The sequence below is a fragment of the Mirounga angustirostris genome, unplaced genomic scaffold (assembly GCF_029215605.1).
Source record: "Mirounga angustirostris isolate CCGP_5_RB_7025 unplaced genomic scaffold, mMirAng1.0.hap1 SCAF_13, whole genome shotgun sequence".
NCBI classification, from domain to species: domain Eukaryota; kingdom Metazoa; phylum Chordata; class Mammalia; order Carnivora; family Phocidae; genus Mirounga; species Mirounga angustirostris.
In genome coordinates this window covers 16,454,196-16,481,528 of record NW_026991721.1, presented here as the reverse complement: position 1 = coordinate 16,481,528, position 27,333 = coordinate 16,454,196, and the positions used below count along the sequence as shown (strand labels likewise).

Genomic DNA, 27,333 nt, shown 5'->3' with positions numbered 1-27,333 from the left:
AGAATAGTAAATGGGATTCCAGAGACCATTTGTCCAAGCCTCCTGCATATGGTGGAGACACTGAGTCCAGAGAAAGGAGCAACTGCCCCAGGGTCACCCTGTGAGGAGGAGGCCCGCTTTCTGCCACCAGGATCACCTCCTCCTACCCAGGACTAAGCTCTTGGGGTCCTTAACTTTGGCCAACAAGTACTTAGAATTGCCTTTCCTGGGGCATCAGAGGTCTTCAAGGAGATTCCATGGGCCTTCAGTCTCCCTGCCGGCCTGGCGGCCTGGCCTGCGGAGCTGGAGGTGGGGGCGTCCCTTTCTGTTCTCTTTCAACCCTTTTGATCACAACTTGGAGTCTCAGTTTGTTGCTAATGTGTCTTTAACACCTTTCTAGCCCTTGTTAATCTCCCTTTACAAGAGAGTGGGGCCTTGGGCTCAGCACCTTCCTTAGGCAGCTGTATTTTGCTGGAAAATTTTTTTTTATTGTGGTTAAATATACATTGTTAGAATTTAATAACACTTTTATTTTCATTGTATTTATTTTTATGGGACCTTCTGTTTATAGTAATGTGATGCTGGTTTTCCATTTATGGGAATGATATAACATTTCTTTGTAAAAACAAGTAAAAAAATAACAAAACAAGAGTTGATTTAAAGAAAGCTATTAAGCAAACAGCCTTATCTGGTGCACGGATTCTTGACGGAAGCAGGAGAACGGCTGAGGTCTGGGAAACTCTGACTTGGAGCTGGGGCTGACCTCCCAGCTGGGCGGCTTAGTGGTCGAACTGGCCTGCTCTGCCTTCCCCTCCCGGTGCTTCCCTCCCCCACTCCCCCTGCCGGCCTCTGCCAATCCCCCAGACCCTCAGAAACTCCATCTATTGCTCCTGCTGTCTCTGGCCTCCACCTCCCAGGCCCCAGCACCCTCACTAGAGGCTGAACCTTTTCCCTCTTTAAATTTATGTGGCGCCTCCGTCCAAGGAGGCCCACACAGACTGCCTCTTCCAACAGCATTCCATAAACGCAGAGCCTGTGGGGTTTTTCAGCGCAAAGGGTCAGCCTCCCCCAACTCTGTTTTGGCAGCGGAAGGGGTGACCCTGGAGGCTGAATCCGTTTAGCGTTTTGCTTGTCCTTGTTTTACAGAAATTGCGTTATCAGAGATTTTCTTCCCTTGAGTTAAGCATTGCTCACTCGGGGTCCATTTGAAAGGCGGACCACGTTTATTTCCCCCAGTCACACCTCTTCAATTTACCCATTCTCAATTTACCCTAGGACTCAGTGAATGGGTTGAAAGGACCAGACATCCTCAAAGTCCTTAGAGGGGTGTATCCTTTTCCTGGAATGTGGGTAAGGAAAGGCAGCGATTTCCTGCCCCTGGAAACTGCCCTGGGGCCCGATATTACCATCCCTTATACCCAAGACTGGAATAGGTTCAAAGCCTATCAGTCACTCACTCTTTAGTGAGAATCAGCTGACCAAGGGGCCCCTTGCAGAGCTCCGGCCTGCGTGAATCTCCAGGGCCATCAGGCATTGCCCCGGGGAAGCTTCAGAGCAGGGGCCCCAAAAAAGAGCTCCCTAGGGACGAGGAGTGGGCATCCAGAACCCCTCTCATCTGGGGGGTTACCAAGCACTTTCACTTGGGCTGTCCCCTTCGATCTGCTTGCTTGCTCATTTCGTCTGCAGCAGGAAGTTCAGAGGTTAAGTGTCTCAGTGAAGTCCTGTGTCAGGGGCTGGGGAGGGGGTGTGTGGCTGTGGCAGCGGAACAAATGAAAAGATAGGTCCTGAGATTGGAGACACAGCGCGGGCCTCTCGCAATCAACTCATTTGCATCTGGTCTGGGGTCAGCCCCGCCCCCTCCTCACCGGCGTCCAAGGCCTCTATTATCCGCAGCCCGCCGAAGCAGCCCTGGGCAGGGTGAATCCCTCCGGCTTTCAACAGGTACTCCCAGGGCAGCAGGAGGCCCAGGAGAAGCAGCGGGGTCCGGATGGACGGTCATCCGCCCTCCAACCCTGCAGTCGGTTATGGGGGGCCAGCGTGAAAGTTTCCCCGGAATAAATACTCCGGGTCTAGCATGCCACTCTCCCCACTTCCCCAGCGGATCTCCCGAATTCAGACGAAGCGAGGGCCCGGGCAGCAGGGCGGGAAGGCGGGCAGGGGGTGAAGGACGGGAGCAGGGCAGAGGGTGGCCCCAGGGCCCCGCAGCGAGGCCTGGATGCCGCACCGCAGGCCGAGCCCGAGGCAGGGAGGAGGCGAGGGGCAGCCCGCCGGAGGAGACGTGCCTTCTCGGCGGCCGCCACGACAGCGGTGGCGGCGGCGACTGGAGCCTGGCGGGGAGGAGGTTTGGGGAGGGGAGGGAGCGCGGGGGAGAGGGAGGGACGGAGCGGTGGCTGGGAGGTGGGGCCGGCGGGCGGGCGGGCGCGCGGCTGCAGCTGCCGCCGGCGTCTCGGGGGCTCCAGGCTGCGGGGCGGACGCAGCGCCAAGCGATCCACAGCGGAGCCGCGCGAGGCCGCCCGAGCCCCGGCCCCGAGCCCCGAGCCCCGAGCCCCGAGCCAGCGCCGCCGCAGCCTCGCGCCAGCCGGTCCGCGGACACGCCGCCGCCGCCGCCGCCACCGGGAAGGCAGCCGGCGCCGAGCAAGTTGCGAGCGCGCCTCTCCGCCCGGGGAAAGTTTCCCCCGCGGCCGCCGGCGGGAGTTGGCGCGGGGTCCGGCTGCTGCTGCTGGAAGGTAGGGGGGTCCGCACCTCCGCGCCCTCCGTGCGCCCCGCGGCTGCGTCCCCGGGGACTTGGAGACCCCTGGCGCGCTCCCCCCACCCCACCCCCGGCGACTGTTGGGCACGGTCGGGGGTGGGGATGGAACGGGGGAGGGATCCCAGAACGGTCCCGGGGAAGCCCAGAAACCAAGTTCTACTTAAACTAGCCTGGGGAGGGGGCAGGGGAGAAGTGCTCGCCCCGATCCCCGCCCCGGATCCCTGCTCCGAATCCGCGGGCTAGAAGCTTCCCCCCCCCCAGACAGGTGCAGTCCCAGTCGGCGCTGGGCGCTCTGGATGGGTGAGTGGGGGGCGTCGGGAGGATGGCGGGGGGTAGCAGGTGTGGTTAACAAGGTTGGGGTCTCAGCGGGGGCTGCGCCCCGAGGGCGGGGGTGCGCACCAGGCCACTCTGTAGGAGGTCAGGTAGAGACTAGGGATTAGGAGCGAGGATCCGGGCCGGCAGGATTGTTGGGCCCAGCCAGGGCACCGAGGGCGGGCCGCCTTTGGGGTCCCAGCAGCCGGGCGGGGCGGGTGGGGCAGGGGCGCCACACTTTCCTCCCGGGTCCCCCTTATCCCGTACGCGGTGTGCGCGGTTTGGGGAAGCGAAGCGGAGACTCCGTGGGTGCTCGGTGGATCCGAGCCTCTCTGGCACGTCCAGATTTAGGGTGTATAATAGGAGTCCTCTGGGAGGGTTGCTTGGCTCGGGTGGGCTCGCGCCAGCTTTGGATCCCCGCTAGATTGAGGTGAGTTGGCCCCCGCCAGGGGGAGCCCTTCCCCGGCCCTTTCACCCACAGGAAGGCGAGTCCTGGTTCCTGCGAGACCATTGCACCGAAATCCAGGACCTACAACCACAGACCCTCCAACACGCGCGGGGCTCCCACGCGGAGGAGCACCCCCCGGCCCCGTCCGACGGCGGGGGAGAGGTCCGAGCGTGAAGCTGGGGTGCACCGTGTGCAGGAAAGCTTGGTAGTCAGGAGGTGGCTTTTCTTGGGGAGCAGGCAAGGTGCATGGGTGAATAAAAAATTCACCCCCAGAAAAACAACAACGAGAGAAACTTTAATAGCGAATTGGTGTAGAGAAAGGGGATGAGAGGATCAACTTGTCGAGGTTTCTTTGGGGTCTGCAGCCCAAATTGCTGAATGCACCCTTCTTGTAAAAGTTGTACCTTTGTTTCCTGGATGTGGCCAGATGGTGTGGGCTGGATGACGGTTTGGGGGTACCCCTCTTATCCATCCTCTCTCTGGGCACAGTAAGCTGGCAGGCACAGGACCCGGGTCATGAGGGCCCCTTAAGGATTTCAGCAGTCCGTGCTGAAGTGGTGGATTTCTCAGACGGGGACAAGGGTCCCTCCACTCTTGGGTTTGGGTCTACAGGCCACGTTCATCAGGTCATTTCACAGCTGTTAGTGGACACCTGTGGTGTGTCCCGTTTTCTGACCTCAGGGCCCCCGTGAGTGGATCCTGTGTATCTGTGTCGCGGCCTTAGGAAGCAGGACTGCTGCGGGCATCTCTGAAGAGCCTTAGCTTTGTCCTGTTAGGGGCTGCTCGACATTGAACGCGGACTGAAGTGCGTCCTCTTTCTCTTTAATTCCCTCCCTCCTCCCTGCACCCCAAGAGAGGACAAATGAGCAAATCAAAGACTGGGCAGTGGCCTTATAGTGGCCGTGGGAAGTTTTCATGTGTCTCTTGGCTAGCAATGTGTGCTCACTGGTCAGCCCCTCCCCCTCCCGTGTCCCCAGAGTCCCCTGCAAAGGTGATGGAAATGGGGGCAGTCCCAGAAAGAGAGTTAGTTGAGGCTCTGGCTTTCCATACAGCCCACCACGTTTTTGCTGGATGTTACCAAAATGCTGTAGGGCCGAGGTGCCATAAAGAAAGATCAGCATGATTTTTATTTTGAACAGAAGGGGTGGGGGGAGGAGACAGAGGAAAGGGTGGAGAGGCCCGATGGATGTCTCTGGATATGTCTTCAAGACATTCCACGGGGCCCGAAAACAAAAGGAGTTTTGGGTCGTGTTTTGTTTTTAGTGGCTCTTATTTCTCTGCAGGGGAAAGCCTGCCAGGCACAGCCCTGCCCCTGGGACCTGGGTGTGAGCACGGGTCCCCTGAGGGCCGGCAGCTCCTGTGTACCCCTTCTTTCTGTCCCCCATCCACGGCCCACCCCACCTGCCCTAAGGAGAGGAGGGAACTGAGACCCCAGGGCCGCTGGTGCTTGCGTTTGGGTAGCATATCACGTGTGGACCCGGTGTAAACTCCAAGATCTCTGATTCAGCAAAATTTCAAGTCTTGGAAATTCAGTCTCCTTATCTCCCTGTCCCTAAATCCATTCCAACACTGGCCCTCAGGACATCTTTACCCAACCCCAGGGCTGAAATGGCAGTCTACCGGGGCACTTTCCAGAAGCAGAAGTTCCTCTGGAGTTAGAGTTAGGATACTTTGGGTCATCTACGAAGTATTCCCTCCTCCTTTAAAAAATTCCACGTCAGCCTAGAAAGAGCTACCAAGTTACTGGATGAGGTTTTAGTGGTGTGGGGGTGGGCTGGAACACAGGGTGCTGGGCAAGACAGGAGGGGAAGGGGTGTTGAGGCAAGGAATTATGGCAGGGATTTGTGGGAGGGGTTAAGGAGGGGAAGAAACAGCAAGGTTTGGGGGCTGCTTTGAAATCTACCTTTTCTGGATCAGCAGTGCGGTTTTGGGCGAGTCACTTTCGGCCTTGAATCTGCTTCCCCAGTCTGTAAACTGAACGTGTTGGCCCAGGAGATCTGGCTGGGCTTGCAGCTTAAAGGCAGGAGGGTATAACCTCTTAGGGAAGCAGGCAGCCCTTGCTCTGCCTTGAGTCCAGTGGAGAGCACCTCTCCCGCTGTCTTGCCCCACCCTGCCCCACCCCTGCACAACAAAATGAGCCAGGTTTCTGTCCCCCATCAGACCGCTGTTTTGGACAGAGAAGGTAATGTCGGTGACCAGTGCTTGCGTGTCTAGCCCTCACTCCCCTTCCCTGAGGAGAGCACATGTTGGTGGCTGGGCCGCCCCTCTGAGGGACCCCTCTTTCCAGAGGGCTGCTCTTCTGGCCTATTTCATCAGTGGAGAGAAGGAAAATCAGGAACATTTGTTCGTGCTCAGCTGGTACACCGCAGAGGGAGAGGGGCCTTGGAAACCAGCACTTTGGTCCCCCGGAGCAGATGATCGGTCGATCGGGTATTTCTGCAACCTGATGCCATGGAGCAAACCTGGCAGCTTGGATTCCTCCTGCTGCACGGGCTGGCACCTTGGACCTGAATCAGCACTTGGATCCTGCAGCGGGGGGTGGTGGGGTGGGGGGGATGGGTGTGTGTGCAGAGAAGGAAACTCTTTTTGAAAAGAAAGGGTGAGATGATGAGCCCCAGTGTTTGCAGCTAGCAAAGTAGGTCTTTCATGTCAGCACTGATTATCTTAAGGTCCAACCCTTGTCCGTTGTCTGCACCCAAGATTGCTGTTTTAATTAACGAATTAAGCAACTTGGAGATGAGCATAAGCATGTTCGCTGGTCCTGTGCGTGCATGCGTGGACCGAGAGGCAACAGGGGGTGTGGGAAGGTCCCTGAACCCTGAGTAAGGAGACTTGTGTTTGAGCCCTGATTCTCTTGTGGATTCTCAAATGGAGCTTTGTGACCTCAGGGAGTCACTGCCCCTCTCTGAGCCTGTTTTGCTGTTTCTTTAGCAGCAATATTGTGTGGTGGTTAGGCTTCCCCGGGTTTGAATGTCGGTATTCTCCTACAGATTGGCTGTGTGACCTTAGGCCATTCAGCCTCTCATGCCTCAGTTTCCTGATCTGCAAAACGGGACGAATCATACCTCATCAGATTTTTTGTGAATCGTCAATGAGATAGAACATGTGGAACACTTAGGACAGTGCCCTGCATGTGGTAGATGCTCAGCAAATGTTCGCTCTCATCACGGTCATTACGTGAAATGGGAGGGGTCAATTTTGATTCTTTCCAGCTCTGATATACTGGGGCTTGGCGCGCGCGCGCGTGTGTGTGTGTGTGTGTGTGTGAGGGCGGGGAAGAGTCTGCTTTGAGAATGGAAGACACGAGTGAATAAAATAAATTGCTTTTTTCCCCCTTCCTTTCCCTCCCTCACTGAGGGACGCCCGAGTTAAAACCTTGTGAGTATTCGCATGATAGCCCCATCCCCATGGCAGGAAGCCCAGTGTGACGTCACTGAAAATATCCCGGCTTCTGGCACTTGAGGGATGATATTTCCTCCCCTAGTGTTTGCCCATCCTCTCCCTTCCATCCTTTGTTTCCCGCCCTGAACCATAGTATGAAGACCATATGTGCAGATAATGAGTTTAAGCTGATAAACAATTCCCAGAGTCACCCAAATAAAAGGCTGTCTTGCTAGAAGACACTTGTGACTTTAAAATAAATAACCTGACTTCTCTGCTCTGTTGCATTACATTGGACCGGCCCTGCTTCCCTCTTTGTCTTCTGCCCCTTGGTCTGCTGTGGACACATGGGCCGGGCCAGTGTGTGTTCTGGGCTTTATGGGCCCCCAGCTGGGGGCAGCCTCCTCCCGCTGCCCCTCTGCCTCACCCCCTCCAGCAAGGCTGGTGCCCTGAGCCCTCCCAGGGATGATCTTCGTGGTGGGTCACGTTGTGGGCATGCTCACCATCGACCAGCATCTAGATAGCGCTTCATCCCATCTGCACCCACCAGGCTGGTTCAGATCTCGTCCCCATTTTACAGATGTTAAAGTGAGGCTCCGAAAAATCAAGCAAGAAAGTGGTTGTACTGGGATTTGAACCTAGGTCAATCTGTTTGCCCATCCGGGGCTCTAAACCCCTGTGTGATATTTCCTCCTCGTGTATTATATCAGACAGAACCTCCTGTGAGCCCCAAAGCCCCAGGAATGATAGCTTTGAGATTCCGTCAGGCCCTGTCCTCCCTGCTTTTGCTCAGCTTCCAGGCTCAGTGCCTGAAGAGACTCCTTCTTTTCTCCTGCATCGATTTCTCAGCCATCCGAGGGACACTGAGGGGGAGGAGTTTTGGGGGCCAAGGCTCCTTCCAGGAGCGAAATGACCTTACTGAGCAACAACAGGTTGTTAGCGGAAGAAGATGCATGTCGGAGTCAGAGATGTGAATTTGAACACTGTTTTTGCCACCCACTGGCTTTATGGCCTTGGTTTCCCTATCTGTGAAAAGCAGAAGAATAGCCACAATGTAGCAATGACAGCATTCAGCTAAGTATCAGCTGCCACCGCAGAGGACTCCAGACTCCCAGTGGCTTCACACCGCGAGTGTAATTCCTGCTCACAGGACTGGCCTGGGGTGGATCTCTGCTCCACAGGGTTACTCAGGGACCCAGGCGGATGGTGACTTCACCGTCTCCGTGGCTGCACCTTCTGGAATATATGGCATCCCTAGTTACAGCCGAGGGGCAGAGAGAGGTGGGAAAGGCACTCTGACACCCAGCTGCCTCAGCCAGAAGGTGACCCCCATCACACCAGCTCCAGTGCATTGGTCAGAACTGTCACATGGCCCCCAGCCAGCTGCGAGGGAGGCTGGGAATGCCAGGAAGTGCATGAAGATTTGCTGAGCACTAACTCTGCATTTACATTTCCCAAAGAGAGTACTTTGAGGATTAATTGAGATGATGCATTTAATGCTTCTAGCATAGACCTAGTATGTAGTCAGCCCATAAAACATGGACACTTCCGTTCCCTAAGAATCCATGGTATGCTTTGCTCTTTATAGATTTCAGACTGTGTACATGGAAGTGATCACAGGGCAGATCGTATAGTGTCCATAATACACTGGAGGGAGCTTGCATACAGAGGAGCCAAGGGACTTACAAGTGAGGACACAGCAAGGTCACTTCTAAGCTGGGCCGTTGACCTTCATTCAGCCCAGCGCTCCCATGGCCTCCTTTGGCTTACTGAAATTTACTGCCCTGTGAACTTCCAGGATCTTCCAGAACCTACCTCTGATATCTCTTCCTCCCATTGCTAATGGCATGGAGGGGAGACTGCAGGACCTATCTGGATGCTGAGGGAGAAGGGTAGGGGCATGAGGTGAGAGAAACCATAGTTGTAGGTATTCACAGTCAAATCTGTGGGCATTTGCCGCCCCCCCCCCCCCCCCCCCACTGCTTTGGGAGTTACTTTGGAGTTCTTAAGCTTTGGAGCGTGGCACCCCCCCCCCCCCATGACATACAGAGTTACCTGTGGTTCCTGTCCCATCTGTGCAGCTCCGTGCTGGCCCTTTTGCTCCTTGTGGGATTGGGCAGGGAACAAGAAGGAGGGCCTCCAGCCCTGATTTTCTGCCGGCAGGAAGATAGTCAGACCCAGGTTGGAATCCTGACCCTTCCACTTAGTGCTCGTTCATTTTTCTGAGCCTCAGTTTTCTTGTCTGCAAAATGGGGAGCATACGGGAAGCCGTAAGGCTAGTCGAGCCCTGGTGCTTAAAGGTGTCAACATGTTTGCATATCTCTTGTCTGCCACTTGAGTAAGAAGGAAGAGATGCCTTTGCAAAGCATCAGCACCCGAGGAGAGGCTAGAAGTGGGCCTAGCACCCCGGCCTGTAACTCTTACCTCTTGGATGTGGAGGTACTCCAGGCCACCCGCCCCGCCCCCGCCATGGCCTCAGCCTCTGCTCTCCTGTTGAACTAACATGGCTTCCATTGAAAATGGGAGAAGAATTTGAAGCTCTGGCCCTTGGATCCGGGCCTGTCTTTTGGAGTCTAATTACCACATGGGTGCGGGGCTCGGGGTGCTGCGGAGCACCCCCTCCCATGTTGCTGCCTGTCTGGCAGCGCTCTCCCTGGCAGGTCTGCTCCCTCTGGCAGTGCGCCTCAGCCTCCTGGGGGATGAGCACCCCCCCACCCCCGCCACCTGGTGCCTGACATTTCAGGCCCCCGCCAGCAGAGCAGGCCCGGGCGCTCCTCTGCTGAGGCTTTTAGCCTGTAGGGGAATGAAGCACTTCTCCAGCCAAAACATAAACACCTCCAGAATAATGGGGATTAACTGTCCCCCTTAAAGGAATAGCCGGTGGGCTGGACACCGGAGTGGAAGGGTCTTTGGTTAGGAAGAGAGTGGTTCCTCCAGACAGGATTTTGAGGGGGGCCCCCCCGGGCATAGTGGATGCCTGCACCTGGGGCTGAGGAGAGTGAGCTTCTGCCAAAGCTGCCACCAAGATGCTAGGGAGGTAGGCTGTCTCCTGCCTCTCTGAGAAGCACTGGCGGGCGTGCAGGCCACTGAGGCCCGGGAGATGGGCATCGCGGGGCCCCTCAAACACCCCTCATCCACTCCTGCCCCCTGACCTCACTTGGCAGCCTCTGCCACCTGAAACACTTGGAGTAGGGCCGGAGCAGCTCGAAAGCCCTAGAGGTGGCTGGTTTCCCAGGGCTGCCGTGACAAGGGGCCACAGTTGGGAGCTGGAAGCAACAGGCATGTCTTTGCTCCCAGTTCGGGAGACTAAAAGCCTGGAATTAAGGTATTGGCAGGGCTCTATGAGGGGGTCCTTCCTTGTTCCTCCTTAGCTTCTGGTGGCTGTTGGCAATCCTTGGTGTCCCTTGGCTCATGGACAGGACCTAGTGTCTGCTCCTTTCATCACATGGTGTTCCCCTGTGTCCATCTTTGCTCTCCTTATGAGGACACCAGTCCTACTGGATTAGGGCCGAAAGACCTCATCCTAACTTGATTATATGTGGAAAGACCCCATTTCCGAATAGGGACACATTTGCAGGTACCAGGGGTTAGGACTTCCACGTATCTTTTTGGGGGTACACCATCCAACCCATAATAAGTGGGTACTAGGATTGCCCCATTTTACACCCAAGAGGTCAAAGAATTGGCCCAGGTTCCTATGTCTATACCCCTGGCAGGTGATTGGTAAATCGGTCTTGGTACATTTGCGTTTTCTGAGCAATAAGGTGGGGATTTATAGCCACCTTCTAGCCCAGCGAGGAGCAGAGAGGAGGTAAATGTTTGCATTAAAGCACACTTAGTCCGCAGCTAAGCACCTGTCAGATGCTGCTGTCCGGACAGGTGGGGTGTCCGGTCTGGATTCAAGGAACATGGACATATGTGAATTGTAACCAGTTGCAGGTAGGATGTTTTCTAGAAATAACGATTTGAAATGACTGAATGAAAGGCGCCAGCGACGTTCTTCCAACCCACCTTTCTGGAGTCTTGTCTGTCTTTTCCATGTTCTCCTACGTTAAGAATAGCCTATTGAGACGAATCGTCCGTGCTTGCTATTTATCCTGGGTTCTGTTACGCGCCAGAAGTCACTGTGACTTTGGCAAGTTGGGCTCTTCTCCCCAGGGGCAACGTCTGGGCCTCTCTGCTTGAGGAGGGGGCTTAGGGGGCCTGAGCAGACAGCTCTGGGCTCCAGAGCCCATCCCAGAGGAGCCCCAGAGGGTTTGGGGGTTCCGCTGATGCGGTTGAGGGTTCAGATACGCAGCCTGGTCCCCATGCAGTGAAGGCAGAGGAGACAACATGCAATCAGAGGTTGGGAGTCCAGCTTCTGAACATAAGGGCCTGGGTTCAAATCCTGATTCAGTCACATACCATGGCCTTTGTTTGGCCTTTGACAAATTACTTAACTTTTCTGTGCCACCATTTCACCTTCCAGAATTTTATGAAGATTAAAATACACAAATGTATCTCTGAGGATTGAATGTGACACTTCAAAAGGATTCAGTGAATGCTAGAATTATTATAGATATTCTATTGTCTGTTTCCATCCATGGAATAAAGGCGGAGACCCCACAGGGTGTAGCTCGTTGCCTGGGGTTGAATCAATGCTTATGTACATGCTGAATGAATGAGTGAATGAGGGGATTCTTCGTCCCAGCATCTTTGTGATCACACCATTCCTTGCTATGCACTGAGGCCTCTATCCGTATGCCCCTCGTCTGTGGGGGCTCCGAAGATATGACAGGAACAAACCCAGCAGGGAGCCTTGGGTGCCATGGAAAGCTCAGGAAAGCCACTTATGTCTGGGAGCAGGGGCAGCACGGGCCTCCTCATGGAGTCAAGCACAAGTTGAAGCTTGGAGAAGGGGAGATGGGGAGACGCCGGGGAAGGGAAGCCTGGAAGGTTGTGGTCGCCTCAGGACGTGGCCACATTTACGGTATCAAGTGTTCCCATGGCAATCAGAGACACTGCCCCACTGTCCCCCCACCCACCAGACCAGGTTTTGGGTTTTTTTTTAGGTAAACTCTACGTCCAACAAGGGGCTCGAACTTACGACCCTGAGATCAGGAGTCAAACGTTCTACCAACTGAGCCGGCCAGGTGCTCCTCCTCCAGGATTTTTACCTAACAAGTGCACCCCACTCGAGGCAGCCCGGATCTATGAAAGTGCCAGCTGGATCAGGGGGCCCTCATTCAATTTCCAGACAGATTAGTTCTCGGATTCCCATTGCTCCCTACTGCCTTAAAAATAAAACTCAATTTACGGAAGCTCGACTTCCACACTTTGTTAGGAAAAACATCTGTTGTGCAATGTGATCACATTGGCCACCTTGCTTGTAACCCTTCAGTGGATTCTTAATTGTGTTCAAAGGCTTTCTCACAGCCCCTGCCCCCCCCACCCCAAGCCTGCCTCTCTGCTCCAGCCCACCTGCCTCCTTGCTTCCTTCTGTCGCCCCCACTTGCAACAGGACCCCTCTGCATGCACTGCCCCCTCCCTGTGATGCCTTTTCCTCCCTCTTTAGCTACCAGACTCCTCTTCATCCTTTGGAACCCAGCCCCTGCAACACCTCCTCCGAAAGCCCTCCTTGACTCCTGCATGGGCCAAATTCTCTTCCTGTTGCCTCGGATCGGATCGGGCCATTGTTGACTTTGTCCCTGTCATTCTTTAATGTCTGCCTCCCCCACTCTAGTGCAAGCCCCAGAGGGCAGGGGCCACCTCCCCCCACCCCCCAGACTGTGGGCACAGGCCTGGGTAGCTGGCAGGTGATCAGGAGGCACCTCTCTTCATTTTCTCCTCCGCAGGCCAGTCTTTTTCAGGTTGTTTTGGATAATGAGCACAGCTAACGTGTATCGATCGCTTGCAGTGTGCCAGGCGCTCCTCACTGATCAGGCGATCAGGTCTGATCTCATCCAATAAAATCATGGTTTACAGTCCCAGCTCTACCCCTTACTAACTCCACAGCCTTGGGCAAATTACTCAGCCCCCCTGTGCCTCATCGTCTCACCCTTAAAATGGGACTAAAAATAACACCTAATTTATTGAGCTGTTGTGAGGATTAAATCAATTGATTCATGTCAAATTTATTTTCTCCGTTTGGGAGGCTAGAAGTTCATGACCAAGGTGTTAGTTAGCTGGTTGGGTTCGTTCTGAGGTCTCTTTCCCTGGCTTTCCGACAGCTGCCTTCCTGTGTCCTCACGTGGCCTTTCCTCTGCGAGTGCGCCTCCCCAATGCCTCCCGGGTGACCAGATCTCTTAGTGTCCCGGCTCTGGTCAGATTGGATTAAGACCCACCCCACCGGTCTCATGGTAACTTCATTACCATTTTAAAGACCCTATCTCCAAATACAATCACATTCTAAGGTACTGGGGGTTAGGGCTTCAACCCATGAATTTGGGGGGAGCACAGTTTAGCCCATAACACTTTCTAATTCAGTATTATGATTGTCCCCATTTTATGGCCGAGGAAACTGGGGCACAGAGAGGTTAAGTCACTAGCCCGAGGTCACACAGCTGGTAAGCACAAGTGTAGAAATGCAAAGCCAGGCGGTGTGAGCCGCCAGCCCACTCAAGCCTTAGATGGTCTGTTTTCCGGCTGTGCTCCTCTGGGGGGCACTGGGGCCTTGCCTACTGGAGCCAGCCTGTGTCTCAACAGCCAGAGTAGGGAGGATATCAGGATCCAGGGGTCTCAGAGGTCTCTCACTTGGCCCTTTGTGCCCTTCCAGCCCTTAACCCCTTGTTCCACGGCTGCTGCCAAACCTTTGCCGGAATGGGGGCCTGTCCTCCTATTCCCAGGCTAAGAGAGAGGTCAAGGCCGTGAAGGGGTGGGAAGGAAGTGAGAGGGTCTCAGGAAAGGAGGGTGATTATCAATCCCGGGGTTTTCTCCCTCTCCCTAGTTCATTGATCTGATTTTCCAGGAGCTCTCGGAAGCTCTTTGAAGATAGTCATGTTTTACTGGTGAAAGACAGGGGAAAATCATCAGAGTCAACATATTAAGAGAGTAACAACTGGAACAAAGGTATATTCCGTGGAAACTCTCAGTCTTTTTTTTTTTTTAATTCTTATGTTAATCCCCATACATTACATCATTAGTTTTAGATGTAGTGTTCCATGATTGATTGTTTGTGCATAACACCCAGTGCTCCATGCAGAATGTGCCCTCCTCAATACCCATCACCAGGCTAACCCATCCCCCCGCCCCCCTCCCCTCTAGAACCCTCAGTTTGTTTTTCAGAGTCCATCATCTCTCATGGTTCGTCTACCCCTCCGATTTTCCCCGCTTCATTCTTCCCCTCCTGCTACCTTCTTCTACTCCTTTTTTTTTCTTAACATATATTGCATTATTTGTTTCAGAGGTACAGATCTGAGATTCAACAGTCTTGCACAATTCACAGCGCTTACCAGAGCACCTACCCTCCCCAGTGTGTATCACCCAGTCACCCCATCCCTCCCACCCCACCCCCCACTCCAACAACACTGGAAACTCTCAGTCTTAACCCAGGCCCCTCCCCCGGAGACCACCGGGTCACTAGCTTCTTGCCTCTCTGGAATTGTCCGCTAGGTGAATGGGCACATGTGTGAGCACAGCACCCTTCATTACGTGTCCCCAGGGGCGTCCGTCCCGGGGGCTCTGCATCCCTCGCTGCCTTGTCTGAGCTGGGTGGCTCTTAAGGCAGACCCTGAGCACAGATTTGGGTGCAAATCACTTATGTATGAGGTTGGCCCCAGAAAGGGAAGTGGGCAGGGAGGGGAGGAGAGTCAATAAAAGATGTGCTGGGTAGCCCACTGCTGGGGGCAGCCGGGGACCCTCCCAGCGACTGCCGGAGCGCACCCGCCATCATCCCAGCGAGTGGTCACCAACGTGTGTCTCTCATTGGTGCATGGTTCCTCCTAGGACATCCGCTTCTGGAGACGTCCAGCCTGCCTTCAGGCCAAGAGACAGAAGGGGGTGCTTGAGGAGGGGGCGCCAGAGTGAACAGGACTGTTCCCTGAGCTGTAGAGAGTCTCCAGGCTGGACCGTGGGGGTATGGGAGAGGCACGGCTCACGCGTCTGCTCTTTCCCTCGTCCCTCTGTGATGGAGGCCTTCCATCCACTGCACCATGAAGCTTTTGCCTGATTCTCCAGGGATGAACAGAAAGGGTCTTCTCACCGCCCCCCCTTTCCTGATGCCCCACCAAGTAGACAATCTATGGGGACCACCTGTTGTGGTGTGGTCAGCTGGGTCGATAGCCATCTCTTCTCCCGCATAGTTGCTTGGCCCTCTCTGGCCTCTTCCTGCCCCCGCCCCTCCCCCACTTGGTCCCCACAGATGTCATTGTGACGCTTTTCTCTCACGGGGCCCAGGGGCCCAGGGGCCCAGGTTAGGTGGGTCTGTGGAAGAGCCCTGGGCCCTATGGGAGGGAGGCCAGCAGGTCATGACATAGGGTGATTTCCACCTTCCCCCAGGGTTGGATGAGGCCATCCGTGGCAGATCAAAGGGTTTTTTGTTGTTGTTTTATTTTCTTTTCCAGCGGCTTCTTGCCGGGGAAGTGGGCTGAGGAGCCAAGGCAAAGAGAGAGACCTCTGAAGCCATTGCCTGCTCGCTTGCTCTGGGAGAGGCTGGATGAGCTGGAGGTCCCGCTTCAAAGGGGCTAGAGCTCGGGCGACAGGTGGGAGCTGCCCAGGGCTCTTCCCCCATCATGTGGCCCAGAGACCAAATGCGGACACTGGGGGCCGAGTTCAGAGCCTGATGCATCCCAGGAGACCTTGGAATGTGGTATTGCCATGAAAGGGGGGTGCAGAGTGGGGGCACCAGGAGCTCTGGACTGAAGCCCAGCCCCCTCCCCCCCAGGTGAAATGTTGTTGTCCCCCCTGTCCCCCAACTGAAGAGACAGGGAGAGCACTGTACTGGGAGTCCAGAGTCAGAGCCTGGGTCTAGTCCTGCTTTGGCTCCAACCAGCCCTCCGCCCCACCGTGGACTTCTGACATCTCATCCACATACTGGGGAGTGGGTGCTGCTTTTTTCTGGGTCTTCCTCCGACTCGACAGTCTCCTCTCAGAGTCTCCAGCGGGGAATATGACCAGAAAGCCTCAAATCCCCTGGAGAAAAGCACTCAGGAAGCCCAGGCATGGTTGTTGATGGAAGTGGGGTGTTGTTTAAATAAATTAAGAGGGAAAGAGGAAAATCCATCAGCATTATTTTCAATAGCTGGGATGATATGCATAACATTTCCTTCCTTTCATTTGATAATTTTTCCTTCTCAAAGTAGTTTGAAGAAAGAAAGTGTCTGATGCTTTGCTACACAATGAGCTCAAATAAAAATATTCTTTTGAAAAAGTGGTTGCTATGTAATCGAATTTAAATAATGGGCAATTGTTGTTTCTAAGTAGCCCACCCGCTCACAAAGGTCTGCTCAAACCTATTTGAGAGGTACATGGGTGTGCAGAGAGAAAAAAAGCTCGCTGATAGAATCTTTTTGGCAAAACAATAATAATGCTAATAATATATTTAAAGTTGTGTGCATGAGTTCACTCGGGTCTGCTGAGTTGAAATGTACGGGATTAAAATTAACCACTCTTTTGGAAGCAAGAGTTCCAAAGGCAGCCGCAGCGTCCACATGGCATTTGAATGGGGGCTGTCTGTGAGTGAGTGGAATTCTGGCTTCGGGGTCCCCTAGGTCTGAGTTCGAATCCTGACCCTCAGCAGCTGCATGATCTTCGGCAAGTTTTTTATCCTAACTGAGCCTCTGTTTTCTCATCTGGGAAAAAGGCCACGACACAGGCCCAATCAGGTACCTCACCTGGCACTGGGTGTGGGGCGACCTGCCACGTGGGCCCTTTTCCCTTCCCTTTTCTCTCTAGGAGCACGGCAGGATTTTTCCAGGTACACACTGGACCCATATACGTGATCCCATTTGATGCCCAGTCAATCCCACTGGGGGAGGAGATTTTTAATCCCCATTTCATGGAAGGGAAGCCCGAGGTGCTGAGATTATGATATGGCCCAGTTGGTGGAGGGGGATATGAGAAAAGGGAGGGTTTGTCTGAACCATCCCGCAAGGCCTGGCCCTTCCCATCCCAAGGGGAGTGTTGCTGTGAGGTCTGCGGAATGCAGAAAGGGGCTCCCAGTGTGGCTTGGAGTAGGCGTGCATTCCTTCCTTCTTTCTTTCCTTGTGTGTGCACTAGACTTTTCCTGAAGATTGGAGGCTGAGGGTAGCTAGCCACCCAGGCGGCCCTGTGCAACTGAGTCTCTTCTGGGTCTTCAAGCCCCAAGCCGTACCCACCACGGGGAACTCTCTGGCTGGGGCTGGGCCCTCCCAAGCTCCTCCCCAGGCTCAGGCTCCCTCTGTCCCTCCTTCTGGGGACACAGGGTTTCTGCTAACTCTCTGTCACAGCTGGAGGACCCCCTGCCCCTCGTGCGGGTGACTCAGGTGTGGTACCCCCCTCTCCAGTGGCCAGCTCACCTCCTTTCCTGCCAACCCTCTCCGAGGCCTTTTCTAGCTGGCCCTGGCCATCCTGCCCTGACACTCCCGAGGCTGCCTAATTCCTAGGCACTGACTAGGCCTTGGTCCATGGACCATCCTTAGAAGGCGCTGTTCTTAGAGCCCTCCTGTGGGGAGTGGCAGGTCATCCTCTTGGCTTACGTCTCTCTTCTTGTCCCTGCTGTTGGTTAACAGGAGGCTGTGAACAGAAGTAGCTCTCCTCCCCTCCCCTGCCGACCCGAAGAATTCAGGAGCCGATGATGTGTGTGCTCGTGTGGGTTCTGCAGGGCCTGTACTGGCTGGTGCCTCATGGCACCACCAAGGGCTGAACAACTATACCTCTGGGATGAGGAGAAACAGGATTGAGTCAAGGCCTGTCCCCGCCGGTTCAGTGGGTAATGGAAAGAGAGCTGTGTGGAGAGGTGGTCAGAGCTGGGGGCCTGGGGTGCAGTCCTCCTGGGTAGATTCCGGCCCTGCCACTATCTGGTTTGTGTGACCTCAGGCTGGTTAATCTGATTCTTCCTTCCCCTTCCGTGGAAACTGGCTCCCAGTGGGGAGGTGGGTGGGCGGCTGAAGGAGGGGAGTGGACACGCCGTGCTGAGCAGAGCACGGGAGAGCCTGCCTGGGGCCGCGTGCCCACCGCCAGCAGCCAGACCTCAGGAGTTTGGGGAGCGGTGAGCTAGACCTCCAAGAAAGGGTTGCTCCGGAGCCGGGAAGGGTCCCAGCACTGCGGCCATTTCTGGAGGCCTGCCTGGGATGGTGGACATGGACGGTGGACAGGGGTGTGGGGGGCCGGCCTTCCTCTGCTCCCCCCACCCCCCAAAGGCCCACAGCTCCGTAGAAGAGAAAGACTCGAGGTGAAGACAAAGCTGTTCCTGAGGGAGGAAGTACTGCTGGACCCAGTTTCGGGCACATTTTGCTGAAAACGGCCTCAGAAGGCAAATTTGCAGATGTTAAGGAACTTTTGGTATTTTTGAACCGCCCCCCTCCCACCCCCCGCCCTGGCCCTTTTTTTGAGTTTTAGCACGAGGGAAGGGGGAGGAACAAGAAGGAGCCATGTGGCCTGGTTGAGGGGAGAAAATGAGATTGCTTGGTTTCCCTCTGCAGCCAGAGGCACCGTGAGTTTCTGTGCAAATGTTAATAAAGATGGAAAGTGGTAAGACAGCGGGGCCTCCTGGGCTGCCGGAGACACGGCCACGTGGACGCCCCTCCCTGGGCTGTGTGCATTATCGCTTCGGAACAGGGCAATTCTCGGCTATGTCGGATCACCACTCTCAGCTGCACTGGGGAAAGTCTCTTTCTTATAGCCCAGGGACCAGCAAGAGAACTCGCCTGGCCTGCTCTTGGCCGCGGCCCTTGTCTGTGCGCTGAGATCCCAGCCCACAGCCAGCCTGGGCGCTGTCCCCACTGTTTACTGCTTAGCGGGGAAGAAGCGAAACAGATGTGATGGGTTTGAGCTGAAAGAGGTTACCGTCATGTGTCTGCCTTTTTCTGGTGTATCCTAATTGGTTGCGAAAGGCCCACTGGAGTAGAGAGAAAGAACCCCCAACTGGACAAGGGGAGGTGGTTCAAATTCTAGCGCTGGTGCAGCCTTGCTGGCTGACCTTGGGCAAGGCACTAACCGTCTCTGGGCTTGTTTGCCATCTATAAAACCCAGGGCAAAACCCAAACGCAACCAAGCAAAAACACACCAGTGCAGAGACAGATTGTTTTCACAGCTAGCTTAGCAGCGTGGGTGTCGGGGGGAATCAGATTCAAATAAACCAAAGAATGAGGCCGGGCTTGGGTTTGGTCCTTTCTGTTTTTCTATAACCATCCTGAGTGTAAGAAGGCTGAGCCACGTAGAGTAGCAAGGGTTTCCTGGGCCAATACTGAATAACAGGAGCAGCGTGATGTGGTCCCTGGATGGCAAATACTTTTCATCCCAAACGCCAGCTCTGGTTGATCAGTAGGACCTGCTCGAGTCCAGCAGAAGGGTGGGACAGGATGTCTGTTGTGATGGGAGGAGGGTGGAGAGCTAGCACATGGGAGATTTGGGGAACCCTGGGGTGCTGGATAGAGCCTTTAGGAATTGGGGAATCGAGGTGCTCTACTGTCACTAGCTTGGCTGCTGAATGACCTAAGGCGATGGTTCTCAATTGAGCTAGATTTCAAAATAATCATTCCTGGGTGTGTCCATCCTCGGGAAGTCTGGTTGGTCCCAAGTGGTTGGACTAGCTCAGTGCTGGGCATGTGTATGTTGCAGAGACTGCTCAAGTGACTTTAATGTAATTTCCTCCCGATAGAAGAGCACTCACTAAAGGAAAGCCACATTTCACACATCAGTATAGGGAGGATTAGAATATTCCCCCCACCATTACATTAATTTGCGAGGTGCCAGTATGCTCTCAAGGAGGATGGACTAAGAGGAACAAAGCACACAGACCAAAGGTGCAAAACGATGGCCTATAGGCCACAGCAAAGCTGCATGAAATTCACCCAACATTGACATATTGGGAAATGTAACCAAAGGTGAGTATACACTGACCTTATGACTGGACAATTCCACGCTTAGGTATATACCCAACAGAAATGCATGCTTATGCGTGCATTTTCCCAAGGGCATGTATAAGAATGTTCCTAGCGTCGGGGCGCCTGGGTGGCTCAGTCGTTAAGCGTCTGCCTTCGGCTCAGGTCATGATTCCAGGTCCTGGGATCGAGCCCCGCATCGGGCTCCCTGCTCCGCGGGAAGTCTGCTTCTCCCTCTCCCACTCCCCCTGCTTGTGTTCCCTCTCTAGCTGTGTCTCTCTCTCTCTGTCAAATAAATAAATAAAAAAGAATGTTCCTAGCGTCACTGTCTGAGACAGGCAATACCTGGAAATGATGCAAATGTCTACAGAAAGTAGAATGGAAATAGTCCCACGGTGGAGTACTACACAGCAGAGAATAAGTTCCTAATGCTGACAGTGACTTGGAAGAGTCTCAGAATCCCAGTGCGGAATAAAAGACACCAGATGTGGAAGAGTCCACACAGTGCGATTTTATTTATATGAAGTTCAAGGTCAGCCAAAGGAAGCTCTGGTGTTAGAAGTCACAATAGGGATAACCTTGGGGCGGAAGTTGGGGAGTACCTGGAAGTGGCATGGGGGGCTCCCGGGGGCTGGTCTGTTTGTCCCCTTATTCTGGTTGGTACTTTCATAGGTACACTCAGTTCATCGATGACGATGAGCAGTCATCGCCCTGTTCACTTCAGATCTGTGTACTTTTCCGTGTAAATGTTATATTTCAATTTTAAAATTCTATCAACTCAATAGAAAACACAAAGCGGATTCTAACCCATTGAAATACTGAGAGATGTAGCCAACAACGCCAGATTTCTGCTTTCCTTGATAAATGGGATGTTCTGAGAGCCTGGGCTCCCATGTAGCACGAGTGGGCTGAGGTGAGCAGGGTTTTTGTTGGGATTTGCATTTGGAACCCATAAGAAAATGCGGCCCTCTGGGACTCCCAACCTCTGTCAGAGAGAAGAGCTTTGCAAGTGATGGGTGAGTTAGAAAGGACCGAGGTCCTGGTCATGCTGGGGTACAGTTCTGTGTCTAAATTTACCATCTTGGTGTCTTTGGGTGTTATTTAGTCTCTCTAAACAGCCTCAGTTTACCCATTGGTAAAGTGGGAAGAGTCACACCCACAATCTAGGACTGTTTCGGGGTTAGGACAAGACCAGGGTTTGAAAATGCACTGTCTGCCTGGTGGCTCTGGATGTCTGCAGAGCTGCATCTGCCCACTCCCCCGGCCAGTCTGGGGCTGCCCCCCTCCTGCTGCTGGGAGAGGAGACGTGGTGGATTCGAGGTGTGGCCACAGCGTTCCCTTTGCTAACGTTGGGGTGGGAGATGGGAAACCCGTTCTCTGGGGCCCCCGCAGTGCCCTCCTCCCTGGACCAGCCTGTGCACCAGTGTCCCCCTCGCTTGGGAGGGCAGGTGCCTTTCTCTGGCCGGTCAGGGCCAAGTGCGCGGGTGAGCTGAGGACCACGGCAAGTTCTGCCAGTCCGGTGCTGGGCGTTCCGGGACAGGCAGGCACCTGCTTTGCCTCGTGGGGCGGCTGGTGCCGGGGACGTGCTATCTTCACTCCCTGCTCCTTCCTTCTCCATCTGCTGGCAGCAGCTAGGGCGGCCTGGCCTCAGGGCGGGGGGGGATGGCTTTCTGGGACGCAGTGCTTCCAGGCGCATCTCCCGGGGGGGATCTCTGCTGCCTTCCAGAGGTCCCCAGGGCAGGGGGGTGTCCCAGAGGTCCCCGGGGCAGGGAGGTGTATGAACCTAGGGACCTGCACTCTCCTGGCTTCAGTAGCCCTATCTGGAAGATGGGGGTTAACCATACCTGGCTCATCCCTGGGGCTCAAGAATCCTGGCTGTGGTTGTGCATCTTATTGGGGCTGTTATTCCAGGCCATGAGAAAGCACCGAGTGGGCCATTTGGGGTTGACGCTGGTGTAAAGGATGTGGTTTGAAATGGCCTCTTTGTCTCAGAACAATCTGTTTTGATTTATTCAACTGTGGGAATTTGAAAATGGCCCAAATGTTTTCCCTCTTGTTCTCTTTCTCCAGCACGCCAATTTCCTTGTAGTTGCGCACCCCCCATCCGTCTTGCTCACTCATCCACGCTCACACTCATTCACACTCATCTTTTCACACCCAGTTAAAGGGCAGGTGGGACTAAATATGGCCTGAATGTTTTCCTTCTACCTCAGAGGCTCCCGCTTTCTCAACTGTGTACGCTCATTCTCACACCCAGACTCCCCCGGCTCCGTGTTCCTCTCTCGCTCTCCCTCACCCCCTCACCCCCTCACCCTCTCACCGCGAACATCAGCAGAGCCACAGAGCCACGAGGGCAGGAGACCTGGTTCTTGCTCCGCCTCTTATACCAACCGGTTTCATGGCTGTGTGATGTGGGCCAAGTCGCTCAACCTCTCTGGGCCTTAGTTTCCTGCTTCCCTGCAGAGGCAAAGCTTTCAGTTTATGCTTAGAGAGATCATCATTTTCTTATGCGTTATCTCAGATGTTCTGAGATAAGGTTCCTTCTGCATTTTAAATTCCCTGACTGCGCCGTTGAGTGGATTCAGTCTCATTCCACAGCCCGTATGCTGACCGAAAATTACTCTGTAGCCTTTTCCTGGTACTGAAGAGACTTCATTTTATTTTGAGCTAGGAATTCACACAAGGTCAGGAGAAAATAGAAAGTTCAAGAGGATGATTCACTCTTGACTTAAGGGAGACATAATGTCGTGGCATCTCACTTGGACTTGTTCCTTTTACTTCCTCCAGATGTCCTCAGCGGAGGTGACTGGGGAAATGGGGGGGGGGGGGCGGTGGTCAGTTTGGCACTGCTAATAGGGGAGGGGTGGTGGAATCAGGGCAGAGACCCTCTGTTTCCTGCACTCAGCCCACCAGAAGGATCTACTTCATTCTGTGGCCCCCTGCACCCTGCCCCAGGCTCCATGGACAAAGAGAGCTAGGATTCATGGAGAATATACACATGGCATACACTGTCCTGCCGAATCCTTGCAACAGGCCTACAGGTCAAGCGCGAATGTTGTTCCCATTTTAGGGATAGTGAAACTGGGGTACGATGAGGCAGGTGTCACAGTGTGTATTGGACAGACCCACAGACCTGGGTCTTCAACTGGACAGTGGTCTGAGCGAAGCTTTGATCACCAAACCGTGCTGTCCTGAGTGGCCTCATGGTGCCAAGGTGGCGTGGGAAGATGAGATTTCAGGACAGAGTCTGTGTTTTAATCCTGCTCTGCTACAGATTCATTCTTTCTACCTTGGGCAAGTCCCTTACCCTCTCTGGGCCTCAGTCACCCATTCTAAAATAGAAGTGAGGGACCAGTTGGTCCCCAAGTCCCCATTCAGCATGGTATTCTGTGGCTTTCTGGGGCAGGATATTTCAGGCAGTGATTACGAGTCAGGGTGCTGTGCTTAAATCTTGCCTTAGGAGCTTGTGGCCTTAGGCAGGTTATCCACCTTCTCTGATGCTCAGGTTCTCCACGTGCACAATGGAGAGAAGATCAACACCTATTACAAGAGGGTGCTGTGAGGATGGAGGGGTAAAGCACCTGGGACAATGCCAGGGTCCCTGTTTGTGCCAGCTCTTATTGTGGATTTAGGATCTGTCTTGGCAGACTCTTTGGCTTGGGATGGGGGCTTGTTACCTGGCATGGAGAGTCCCCCGTTCTGGAGTTGGAGACATTCTATCCCCAAATTATGTTATCCATGGGTTGCCATGACGCCTCTGGATAGAACACATTTGGCCACCAGAATGCCTTGGGGTTTCTTGACCAAGGTACCATCTTGGGCATTACAGACACTAAAGTGAGAAGGACCTGGGATGATTTTGTCTAGTGGCATTCAACTTATTTGTAGCCGTAGAACTCAAAGAAAGTTCTACATGGAGCCTCCAAGAGATCACTCAAAATGGAGCTGCCCCTTTGGGAGCGGCCATTGGGGGCTGCTCTGCTCCCCTCTCACCTCCTCCCTCCAGTTTGATAGCTTCTGAGGCCCTGGGAAACCCCATTTTGAGAATCACAGGCCATTAGGTGGTAGATAATGACACTGAAACCCCGAAAGGGGCAGTAACACATCCAGGAATCAGAAGCATGCACGTCTGCTAGATTATTTTCATTAGCGGGATCATTTTCTGTCTTTGTAAGAGAGCCCGCCTGTGTCTCTTTTGTCCATCCATCTTAATTAATCACCTAGAGACGCATCTTTCAATATTGACACTGACTAAGCGGCTGACATTTCTGAACTATTCTGTCCCCACCCTTCCTCACAAGCCATAGGTAAAGACTGGACGGATATTTATTGCTAAATCAAGGAAAACGGGGCTTTTTATTTGGGAGCCTTTGAAACACGGTATTTACCCAAATAATCCTGCCTGAGTGGCAGGTGTTTGGAAACTAGGGAAATGTGTTTGACCCGAATAAAGAAAGAAAGAGTGACCAGCATGAATCGGTGGTCTGTAGGGGCTCTCAAGAGTCTTACTTAAATGAAGCATCTCTCCCCACCCCCTACATGCCCCCTTTTGCAGCCCCCCACCCCCAGTTGGGTCTTCAGAGATCACATGGTATTCCTCCCTCAAAACCTAATTTCCGCACGGACTTAGCCAGCAGGGACCTGCCACGTGGAGAGCTTTAGTGAGCATCAACAGGCATGGGTTCCTGGTGTGGGCTTCACGCCTCCCAAATGTAAAACACCCCGGCAGCGAAAGCAAAATGGATGCTGGCCAAACATCCGGGGCATCGGAGCACGATGGGTCCCCCTGCCCATTTTCAAGGCGAGGTGACATGGCCCAGGGAGGCTTGGTGACTTGCCCAACGTCATGCGGTGACTTAGAAGCAGAGCCCGTGGCCTCTAGGGCTCCTGGAGGTCCTTCCCAACACCCCCGGAGCCCCTCTTTGCTGAAGCCTGGCTGCCCTTCATTTTATGATCTAGGTAATGAAGCCGTTCTGTAGTCCCTGCGTGAGTGAAGAGAGGGGTGGAAGGACCTGTTCATTAGCGGCCGGCTGTCCGGGTGCAGAAACTGGCTTAGTTAAAGGTGATGCTATCAGAGCAGGTAGAGAGGCCCAGGGCCCATCGTGTCCCCTCCCAGGGTGATGGGAGGCCCAAGCATGGGGAAGACTGGTTCCCAGCCCGCAAGTGTGGGGGAGACACATGTGAATTCAATTCAAGGCTGGCGAGGCCTGCGCCTGGCTTCCCAGCACGCTGTGAGCTCTGGGAGTGGGTGGGAACACCGTTTTCTCCAGACCTGACCCCGGCCGCCTGGCAGATGTGTTTATTTCTTCCTTTTCCACTTGGGAGGCAGAAGTCTGGCAGGGTGGTTAAACAGGCAGCCCCTCGGGCCAGGCTGCCTGGGGTTTAGATCCAGCTCTGACAGCCTACAGCTGGGACCTGAGGCTACCTTCTTGGGTTTCCACCTCCTTATCTGTAGAATGGGGTAGTAATAGTCCCTTTCTCCTAGGGCAGTGGGGAGGCTTTAGTGAGATAATCCACATAGAGTGCTTCGAGCCATGCCCAATAGATGGGATAGGCAAGCAATTTGCATTAGCTATTGATTGGGTAATCTTAGATGAATGTGTGTGACTCCATTTTAAAAATGAGGTTTAGCACTTTTTTTCTGATTATGAAACTCACTGGCATACCTATGCCCACTACCAAAAGATACCCATGGGTAACATTTTGCTATATTTCTTTCCATTTTTTCCCCTGTGCAGTGTGTGTGTGTGTGTGTGTGTGTGTAATCGGGCATGCACTGCCAAAGTATAATTTTCTAAAAATTAGAAATCCTCTAAGATCTCATGCAAATCTGCAATGAACATGGGTCAAAGATTGATTTGACTCATGAATGAGGGAGCCAGTAAGATGGTGAAGCCGGTTCTCCAGAGAATCAGACAAATGGCAGTTACATAAACATTGGAGCGATAATACTGGAATAAGGTGGCTGGGTTGGATATAATTTGGCGAATCCCTATCGAGCAATAAAATCATAACCTTTGTGGCTCTTTTCTCTACCAGACCCAAAAAATCTACTCCAAGTTCACAAGTAACTTCACATGAGTTGAAGTTACATTTCTCTAGAATCCTCTACTGACGATAATTAAAGAATCCGTAGGTGGGCCCCCTAAACAATATTCCATGATGATGTTGGAAAGACAGGCCTCTCCTTGCCTGGTTTCCAACTTTTGCATCATTTGTGTTAACAATATCTGTATCTTCGTGCATCTTGCCTTCTGCACCTGCTACAACATCACATCTACTTTCAAAGGAAAGTTTTGAGGAAGGACAGGAATTCCCCCAAAAGATGTGATCTGCCCTTAGGCCCAGCTGGTGGAGGCCCCCTCCACCTCACGGTCCCAGGACAGCTGCTCTTGCCCCCTCCTTCACCCCGTTTTCTTGGATTCATCCCCATTTCTCTCTCTCTCTCCATCTAGACTGAGTTTCTTGAGAACAGGGATTTGCTGAGTTTACTGTCTTCCTGCTCCGTCTCCTTCAAGCACCTGCTATGTGGGGCATGGAGATTCTCTGGGGATGCTTGCTGAATGCGTGAATGTGGATGGTAAGAGGCCTGGCCTATGTCACTGATGAGAGACAAATGTGCCCTTGGCACTCTTGTCGGGCTCAGCTGGGATTCTTCTGGAAGAACCCCAGTGCCCAAGCGGTGTCACAGCCTTTTCTCCGCCCTTATCCCTGATTCTGTCAAATAATTGTGTTTAGAAGGCCTTCCACACGCAGTCTAGAAAACCATCTTGGCTCTTCTCTGTAGGACTCCCATGACTGAGTTCCTAGCTTTCTTTCCTAATCAAAGTCTTCAAGGGGTAAAAAGTTCTTGGCCACCTCAAGCTGGGGAGGGAGAGGTGTGCCTGGGATTAATCTCCACACTATGAATTTTAAACTGCCCTTGTTCCACGTGTTGGGAAAACCCATCAAAATGCTAATGGCTCTGCTGTCTTACTTCCCCGAAGACCCTTCTCTGCATTAGAATATATTTACATGGACTTGAGTGGGGGAAGAATTGCAGAGACATGGGGTGCCCTTCCACCCCCCAAGCCTGGAGGGCTATAAAGTCTGAATGACAAGCCCCAGAGCCCCAGGTTTTGGAAGGAAGCTGCGGTGGGTTGTGGGGTTGGCCCCTTCACTCAGCTCCGGTTACGAGTTCTCAGCTTCTGGCTTCCTTGCTAGCTGCAGGGTGGCCAGTTTGGAAACATCTCTTTTACTGTCATGTGGCTTTTTCAAACTGCTCCTCTCTGAGGCAGAACATCCTTGGACGGGCCCTCTTGGATGCGTAAGACCACACGGTGGGTCCACATTGAGTTCAAGGTCTGGAACACATTGAGACACAACCCACAGCAAAGTCAACTTCAGCCTTAAGACAGTCTGCCATCCTTGAACTGTGTGCTAGGAGCACTGGGCTGTTTTGACATCTTTGAAAGCCCAGGTATCTT

The 27,333-nt window shown here is 53.7% G+C and overlaps 1 protein-coding gene across 3 annotated transcripts in view; it reads left to right on the top strand.

Moving 5' to 3' along the window:
* The first annotated feature begins 2,413 nt into the window (after positions 1 to 2,413).
* TSPAN18 (tetraspanin 18) overlaps positions 2,414 to 27,333 on the top strand; it is a 181,901-nt gene continuing 156,981 nt past the window's right edge. The window contains exon 1 of one of the 3 annotated variants that reach the window (XM_054511975.2): positions 2,414 to 2,705. The gene's annotated coding sequence lies outside the window, so the exon portion shown is untranslated. Of the gene's footprint in view, positions 2,706 to 2,887; positions 3,029 to 27,333 lie in introns of those variants that run through there. The other 2 variants (XM_064576607.1, XM_064576608.1) reach the window with 2 other exon arrangements.